The sequence below is a fragment of the Sinocyclocheilus rhinocerous genome, unplaced genomic scaffold (assembly GCF_001515625.1).
Source record: "Sinocyclocheilus rhinocerous isolate Xijiao unplaced genomic scaffold, SAMN03320098_v1.1 scaffold818, whole genome shotgun sequence".
NCBI classification, from domain to species: domain Eukaryota; kingdom Metazoa; phylum Chordata; class Actinopteri; order Cypriniformes; family Cyprinidae; genus Sinocyclocheilus; species Sinocyclocheilus rhinocerous.
In genome coordinates this window covers 945,924-955,411 of record NW_015664989.1, presented here as the reverse complement: position 1 = coordinate 955,411, position 9,488 = coordinate 945,924, and the positions used below count along the sequence as shown (strand labels likewise).

General features: G+C 43.4%; 1 long non-coding RNA gene across 1 annotated transcript in view; it reads left to right on the top strand.

Moving 5' to 3' along the window:
* LOC107730570 (uncharacterized) overlaps positions 1-5,565 on the top strand; it is a 10,593-nt gene extending 5,028 nt beyond the window's left edge. The window contains exons 2-4 of the long non-coding RNA XR_001638695.1: positions 4,053-4,129; positions 4,280-4,288; positions 5,553-5,565. This is a non-coding gene — a long non-coding RNA (uncharacterized LOC107730570). The remainder of the gene's footprint in view (positions 1-4,052; positions 4,130-4,279; positions 4,289-5,552) is intronic.
* Positions 5,566-9,488: the final 3,923 nt, after the last annotated feature.

The following is a 9,488-nucleotide window of genomic DNA, read 5'->3' as shown; positions in this document are numbered from 1 at the left end:
TATATATATATATTGTTCATTGTCACTTCATGTTATTTATGGCATTAAGTAATTACCATTAAAATTACAACACTGATCTATTCAAAATCACTCAAAAAAATGTATTTAGCCTGTATAAGTACATCTCTGCTTCACAAGCAGTAGTCCATTTTTATATCAGAATCATATTTTGACACATACAAATGTAGGTGAGCATGCACCACTCTTCGGCACAGACCATGGTTATCTCAGATAATGAGTGCTGGGAATCCACTATCCCAACATTCACACACAGCAAAACGACTTCTGAAACCAACAGGATAGTGACCGTACATCGAAAATCATTTCAGGAGCACATTTTCCTTTGATACACGATCATGAGCAATAATATTGGAAGAAAACCAGCAGACACATATTGTCAGAGAAGTAATTTGGCTCTAAAAAGATTCCACATTTGCTGTATTCATGAAGTAGTCTGCAAACTGATTGCCATCTCAGTGGTCAAACAAGAGAATCAAGCTCTTTTTAGTGAAGTTTGCAGTAGAAAACCCAAAGAGAGGATACACAATTTAGCATGGATACCCCTTGAACGATTACAATACTTTGGTCTTTGATGTTGGCGGTGCAAATGTGTGGTTTCATCTTGACAGAAAAGTGAGAGTTTAAGCAAAATCTTCTATGACACATGCGATTCAGCAGTGATGGGCTGATGCGCCAGTCATTGTGAATGTAAGAGCTAAGTAATGTCTCGTCAAATGCTTCAAAAGACACCTAAAAAGACTTGCATTGTAGGATCACTTGAAAAGAAGGAATATGAGAAAGATAGACTTGCAATAAGAGGGTTTATACATACTGTGCAAAGCATGAAGGGAACATCTAATCTAAATACAGATGAAGGGATGATCTCGGGGGTGAGATGATGAGATCAGAAAAGCCGCTTTGAAGGGCGCCATGCACGGACATATGTGAATTTGACAATATCCCTTGATTTCGCCGCAGCTTGGCATTGCTTTTCAAGGGTCAGATGCCTTCTCTACATACTATATGCTTTTTCTTTTGGCGCTACCAAGCTAAAAAAGGTCCGTTACTGTCTAGAAAAGGCAGAGGTAGAAATAGAGTGGAAAAAATACAACCATTTACTTTCCGACTCATGCATAGCGGATTAAACTAGGTGCAGGTGTAATCAAAAGTCATGATTGCACTATACTCCTGTGACATAATGCAGCAAATAATGCATGAAAACGGTATTGTCAAAAGGAAAGATGTATGTACTTACTGCATGAGACATATTAGTGTGATAGAAGGTCACATTGGGGAACGCTTTGGATATAAGTGTTCTGAAGCATCTCTATCCAGCTTATTTTGCAACGCAAAAGCAAACTGTTTCAGTGAATGTGCGTGACTTTTGTTTCATTAGCCCCTATAGGTACACTCTTAAAAATAAAGGTGATTCACAATGCCATAGAAGAGCTTTTTTGTCTAAATGGTTCCATAAAGAACCTTTAACATCTGAAGAACCTTTCTGTTTCACAAAAGGTTATAAAAAGGTAAGAAAAATATGACTGAATGGTTCTTTGTGGAACCAAACATGGTTCTTCTATGGCATTGCTGCTAAGAACCTTTTGAAGCACCTTTATTTTTAAGAGTGTAAATTACTAGAAGAATTACAAAGTGCAGTAAAACTGGTAAAACTATTTAGGCTATAGAGCAGTGTTTAGTATTACAACAATACATTAAAATAATATAAAAAACAAGTTTGCAACATCAGGCAGCATGACAAGCTGTTTTGTACAGCTAAAAATAACTGATGCTGAATATCTCAAAGATTACAAATGAATAAATAAATAAATAAATAAATACATTAATTAATTAATATTGTGATGGCTAGCATTCTGTGAAATTGTTGGTCAATTTGATTTACGAAAAAGGTAAATTTGCTAAAAAAAAAAAGAAAAAAAAAAAGTCGTGAATACTTTTTGCATTCATGAAAAATTATTTCATTCAATATAAGGTTAGATCCTCTGCCATGAATGCCCTCCACTTTGAATCGGTTTGTATGTTCAACAAGTTATCAGTTACTTTAATGTATTTGCAAATTTATTTATTTGCTAAAGTTTTAAATGTATTAAATTACTATTATTTTTGATTTTTTGTTTACATTAATATTAAATAGAGGCCTATGAAATTTTGTGTTTTCTATTTTAATTTAATTCTGATGGTTTAACTAGAAGAGGATGACAACAGAAGCCTCATAAATTCTAGTCACAAAAAATTAAAAATAAGGAGGATAGAGGGGAAAAGTATAAATATTGAACTATTTGTGTAAATAAGTTAATATATATTTGATAAGGTAAAAATGCTTTAAAAAATATACTGAACATTTTTGGTTAAAAGAGCATGCATGAAAAAAAAGTATATTTAATTAAATATAAGGTTATATGCTCTGCCACGAACACCCTCCACTCCAGTTTGAACACAGCACTCATTATTCCCATGTCAAAATGTTCAAGAGCTGAATTAGAAGCCCACTCAGAAGCAGCTAAAACTCAGATGAGCTATTTTTTTCCCCACTTCAAACAATCAATGGTGATTCTGAGTTCATTAGCAATGATGTGACAGAGTTAGTTTAAATGATAGTTAAAGTACTTCACTTTCTGTTTAAACTTTACAGACCTAGGTAAAAAGATGATGTAGCAGCCGTTCCAGAATGATTGTTCTTCCTGTTGCCTTTGGCATGTCATTATTCCAGCTATTTAAATAGATACAAATAAAAAATCAAAACGTGTCTGGGTGCAGCTAATGAGGAGAAGAGACATGGTCATTTGCCTTATGTCAAACCATTCAAAGAAATGCATTTAGTATTTTCTTTGTTGTTTTTTGCTCCAACATGAGTCGTGCTTGCTAAGAATGAATTGTGTCCACTGAGTGCATCATTTAGCTGCATGTTCTGTCTGTGTTATTTTAACAACTGACTCTCTAAAATGTAACAGAAATCAGGTGACAACAAACTAACAAAAATTGCCAATAAACTATGCTGAAAACAATTTGCACACCACAATTTGAAAGAAGCGGTGAACTGCTACAATCTGCCATGCGGTAACACTTAGGGGACCAATTCTCACTATTAACTAGTTGCTTATTAGCATGCTTAATATTAGCCTATTGGCTGTTAATTAGTATAAAGCATTTATTCTACATGACCATATTCTACATCCCTAATCCTACCCAATACCTAAACTTAGCAACTACCTTACTATTAATAAGCAGCAAATTAGGAGTTTATTGAGGGAAAAGTCATAGCTAATGGTTTGTTAATAGCGAGAATTGGTCCTTAAAATAAAGTGTGACCCGCCATGCTTGATTGGGAATAAACAGCATCACTCCACCATTGCAGTCCAGGCACCTGAATCATCTTGAGGCTCTCTGTGTCTTGATTTTTCATACTCTTCTTCATCATTTGTTTGTCATGCGATGAATAACTTGTGCCACGGTTGCTAGAAAATATACAGAAGCATCTATTTTCAATACAATTTGGTTTATTGCCTTCTTTCAATGTGTGATAACAGCACAAAGCTAATTGTGCCAGACTTGTGAACATGACATATTCTATAGCAAACTTTATTTGTAAAAAAAGAAGGAAAATGTTGAAAAGAATGGCAATTACTTCTTTCAAATGCACCTGCTGTGTAAGACCAGAAGAGCACTCGTGGGTACCAGCCAGAGACATACTGGACCCAGTTGAGTCCTCATAATTAAGATTGCTTACAAACAATATTAAATAAAAAATTTAAGTATGTGCAGAAATTTTTGTGTGATGGGTAGGGTCGCACTCCTGCCATGACCAGCAGTATTACTCCCAGCCACAAGGGGGCGCGGGATGTCTGCTGCCTGCAATCTTCCTCCCAGTTGCCAGGGGGCAACCATTGGCAAGAACTCTCAGCTGTGCTTAGCAATTATTGTTGATGATACTCACCTGTGTAGGGCCCTATTTAAGTTTGCCTTTAGCCATTGTGTTTTGTTCAGTCTTGAGCCTACCTACCTGTGTATCCTGTTGCTAACTAGTCTTTTGTAAGCCATTGTGCTTGTTTTGTTTTCTCCTTTTTTTTGTTGTGACTATTGGAAGCCTTGCTTCTGGTTTTGTTTGTACTTTGTTTCTTGTTTTTTTGAATCTCTTTTTGAAAACTACTTGGAGTTTGTATCTCTCGTCTCCGTGAGATTTTGTCATTCCTCTGCACTTGGGTCTAAGAAATCCTCAACCTGGATTTAGCTCACTCAGGAAGAGCGCCAGCTCTGTGTCTAGGAGATCAGGGTTCTAGCCCAGCTAAGACAACACTCAAGATTATTTGTCTATAGTCTGGCTGTCCCTGCATCTGTATCCATACTCGGATTGTTCGAGACCAGACACCTGAGGGTCTTCTCAATCTCCTGGTTCACTCTCTCTGTCTGGCCATTGGATTGGGGATGAAACCCTGAGGACAAACTGATAGTGGAACCAGTTAGACGTCCAAAAGCTTTCCAGAATCTTGAGGTAAACTGGGAACCCCTATCAGACACCATATCCTGGGGAAACCCATGAATCCTAAAGACATGTTGCATGAGAAGTTCTGCCGTCTGGCCTGCTGTAGGAATCTTAGGGGTGGGAATGAGATGACATGCCTTAGAAAATCTGTCGACCACAACAAGAATCACTAAGGCATGTCATCTCATTCCCACCCCTAAGATTCCTACAGCAGGCCAGACGGCAGAACTTCTCATGCAACATGTCTTTAGGATTCATGGGTTTCCCCAGGATATGGTGTCTGATAGGGGTTCCCAGTTTACCTCAAGATTCTGGAAAGCTTTTGGACGTCTAATTGGTTCCACTATCAGTTTGTCCTCAGGGTTTCATCCCCAATGCAATGGCCAGACAGAGAGAGTGAACCAGGAGATTGAGAAGACCCTCAGGTGTCTGGTCTCGAACAATCCGAGTATGTGGAGTTCCCAGCTGGTCTGGGCAGAATTTGCCCATAACACCCTCCATCACTCCTCATTGGGTATGTTTCTATTTGAATGCCAGTTTGGGTTCCCCCCCTCTCTGTTTTCTGAACAGGACCTTCAAGCCCAGGTTCCAGCAGCGGCCCAGTTAGTCCGGAGGTGCCGGGGGGTCTGGCGGAGAGCTCGGGCTGCCCTGTTAAAATCATCCCGGGAACAACAGTAACAGGCCAATCGACATCAGCGGATTGGTCCGTCATTCTGTCCGGGGCAGAGAGTGTGGCTTTCCACTAGAAACCTTCCATTGCACCTCGAGTCACGGAAACTGGGTCCTAGATACATTGGACCTTTCAAGATTCTCAAGAAAATAAACCCAGTCTCTTACCGACTCCAATTGCCCAGGTCTATGCGCATACACCCCACATTCCATGTTTCATGCCTCAAACCTGTCATCTACTCTCCTTTTTCTCCTGCAGTTAGACCACCTCCAGTTCCTCAGATGGTGGGGGGGCAACCAGCTTACTCCGTGCAGAGACTTTTGGACATGCGCAAAGTACGGGGAGGGGTCCAATATTTGGTTGACTGGCAAGGCTATGGTCCAGAAGAGCGCTCGTGGGTACCAGCCAGAGACATACTGGACCCAGAGCTCATCAGGGACTTCCAACAACAGTCGAACAGCACTGAAAGGAACGTCAGGAGCCGTTCATCAACCTGTAAGACTTGTAAGACTTTAGCTGGCAGTACTTCCTCCAACCACTAGGGGTCACACTCCTGCCATGACTACTCCCAGCTACAGTGCAGGCAGGATGTCTGCTGCCTGCAATCTTCCTCCCAGTTGCCAGGGGGCAACCATTGGCAAGAACTCTCAGCTGTGCTTAGCAATTATTGTTGATGATACTCACCTGTGTAGGGCCCTATTTAAGTTTGCCTTTAGCCATTGTGTTTTGTTCAGTCTTGAGCCTACCTACCTGTGTATCCTGTTGCTAACCGTGAGTCTTTTGTAAGCCATTGTGCTTGTTTTGTTTTCTCCTTTTTTTTGTTGTGACTATTGGAAGCCTTGCTTCTGGTTTTGTTTGTACTTTGTTTCTTGTTTTTTTGAATCTCTTTTTGAAAACTACTTGGAGTTTGTATCTCTCGTCTCCGTGAGATTTTGTCATTCCTCTGCACTTGGGTCTAAGAAATCCTCAACCTGGATTTAGCTCACTCAGGAAGAGCGCCAGCTCTGTGTCTAGGAGATCAGGGTTCTAGCCCAGCTAAGACAACACTCAAGATTATTTGTCTATAGTCTGGCTGTCCCTGCATCTGTATCATTACAGCATGACTGAACCAAAAATGGACCCAGCAGAGAGTCAAGGCCCTTCATCAAACGTGGAGAGAATATTATTTGAGCTCACTAATCAAGCTACTGCTATTCACCATCATGAACGGATACTCGCAGAAATACTTCAGCGTTTGGACTCTCTCTCTAGCCTTGCCCCGAAATCCACCGTCTCGGGAGGTTCTTGAGTTACCTACGCTTACATTTGTAAAGCACTGGAGAATGGATTCATTCGGCCTTCCACTACACGGGCAGGAGCTGGGGTTTTTTTCGTGGGTAAGAAGGGCGGAGTTCTTTACGCTTGCATTGATTATCGTGGCCTAAATAACATCACGGTGAAGAATCGATATCCACTACCACTTATGGCCACAGCCTTTGAACTTCTCCAGGGCGCTATCATCTTCACAAAATTAGATCTCCGGAATGCGTACCACCTAGTGAGAATCAGGGAGGGGGACGAATGGAAGACGGCTTTCAACACCCCTACAGGGCATTACGAGTATCAGGTGATGCCCTTCGGGCTAGCTAATGCCCCAGCCGTCTTCCAAGCCCTTATCAATGATGTTCTGAGAGAGATGCTCAACAAATGTGATTGTATATCTCGATGATATCTTCCCAGAGTTACGAGGACCACGTTCAACATGTCCGGCAGGTTCTATCTCATCTGCTCTCGAATAACCTCTTCGTCAAACTAGAGAAATAGGAGGGACGAGAGACAACAGGACCAAGTCACAGCCCAAAGCTACGTCAGTCCAGTTCAATCTGCTTTCCAGCCTCTGTCCACAGAGGAACCCATGCAGCTTGGAAAAAAATGCTTATCACAATCTGAACGGGACAAACTTTTGCGGGAGCGGCGGTGTCTGTACTGTGGTGAACTGGGGCAATTTCGAAATCATTGCCCTGAACTTGTGGGAAAATAGATTTCTCGTCCAGAGAGAGGGGGGCTGAGACGAGAGAAATAAAAAAGTGAGTTCCACAGCACTACAGTCTCTTTCTTGGGTTTCATCCTGTCATGTGGCCGTGTACAGATGGATCCCAGCAAGGTTCGTGCAGTCTTGGAGTGGCCCCACCCTGATTCAGTGAAACAAGTCCAATGCTTCCTGGGTTTCGCCAACTCTTATAGGAGATTTATTCGAAATTTCAGTTCCCTTGCAGAACCTCTCACAGCTCTCACCAGGAGATCTGGCACACCCTTCCAGTGGACAGAGAAGGCTAACCAGGCGTTTGAACAACTCAAACAGCTGTTTACTTCAACTCCCATATTGACCTTGAGTTACCTATGCCACCGCCCATCCTTCCTCAACCTCAACCAATTCCAGCGGGCCCCCTTCTTGAGCCCAGGCTACCACCTCCTGAAAGATATGATGGAAATATCAGGGGTTGTCGAGGTTTTATCACCCAATGCTCTCTAGCCTTCCAACTGCAACCCAGTAGTTTTCCTACAGAGGGCAGTCGGGTGGCTTATATCATCACTTTATTAACCGGAAGAGCTTTGGAATGGGCTACGGCTCTCTTAGAGCATCATTCACCATTTACTTCTGACTCTGAGCAATTCCTAGCAGAGATGAGGAGGGTCTTCCATCACCCAGGAGGAGGAGTGGGAAATGACCAACGATTACTTCAACTCACTCAAGGGGCACGCAGTGTAGCAGAAATGTCTATTGAGTTCCGTACTCTGGCAGCGGAGAGTGGCTGGAATGAACAGACTCTTCAAGCAGCATTTCATCAGGCTCTTGCCGAGATCCTGCATCTAACTTGGATTCCCTCATCGATGTCGCCATCCGAGTGGTTAATCGAATCGGGGATAGGAGGGCCGAGAGACAACAGGACCAAGTCACAGCCCTTGACCCTACCAGATCCTGAGTTACCGTTTATTATCGAGGTGGACGTGGGTGTGGGAGCAGTTTTGTTCCAGAGAGCGGCTAGGGACAATAAACTCCACCCTTGTGCCTTTTCACGTCGACTGACAGCAGCAGAGAAGAACTATGATATTGGGAATCAGGAGTTGCTGGCCGTTAAGCTGGCATTGGAGGAATGGAGGCACTGGCTGGAGGGTGCTAAACACCCGTCTGTAATATGGACGGACCACAAGAACCTCACTTACATTCAGGGAGCCAAGAGGTTAAATCCTCGGCAAGCTCGGTGGGCCCTTTTCTTTAACCGGTTTGACTTTGTCCTCTCTTACAGACCTGGTTCCAAGAATATTAAGCCTGATGCTCTGTCAAGGCAGTTCGAGTCCCAGGAAGAGGAGGGCAGGTCAGAGCCCATCATACCAAGGTACAGAGTGCTGGCAGGCATCCAGTGGGACTTGGAGACAGCAGTACGGAAGGCCCAGATTCACCAGCCTAACCCAGGTAATGGCCCATCGGGTCGCCTCTTTGTGCCTAACACCATCAGGTCCAAAGTACTGCAGTGGGGTCATGCCGCACCGTCATCTGGACATCCAGGGGTCCTAAGAACCCTGAGGCGGATCCAGTCTAAGTTTTGGTGGCCCAATATGGGAACTGATGTCCGGAGGATGGTTGCTGCATGTTCCACTTGCGCCCGGAATAAGGAACCTAGAGCCCTCCCTCAAGGTAGACTACATCCCCTCCCTATCCCGAGACGACCCTGGTCCCACATATCCATGGATTTTGTTAGTGGCCTCCCCAGTTCTCAAGGTAACACAGAAAATCTGTCGACCACAACAAGAATCACTGTGTTACCTTGAGAACTGGGGAGGCCACTAACAAAATCCATGGATATGTGGGACCAGGGTCGTCTCGGGATAGGGAGGGGATGTAGTCTACCTTGAGGGAGGGCTCTAGGTTCCTTAATCCGAGCGCAAGTGGAACATGCAGCAACCATCCTCCGGACATCAGTTCCCATATTGGGCCACCAAAACTTAGACTGGATCCGCCTCAGGGTTCTTAGGACCCCTGGATGTCCAGATGACGGTGCGGCATTACCCCACTGCAGTTCTTTGGACCTGATGGTGTTAGGCACAAAGAGGCGACCCGATGGGCCATTACCTGGGTTAGGCTGGTGAATCTGGGCCTTCCGTACTGCTGTCTCCAAGTCCCACTGGATGCCTGCCAGCACTCTGTACCTTGGTATGATGGGCTCTGACCTGCCCTCCTCTTCCTGGGACTCGAACTGCCTTGACAGAGCATCAGGCTTAATATTCTTGGAACCAGGTCTGTAAGAGAGGACAAAGTCAAACCGGTTAAAGAAAAGGGCC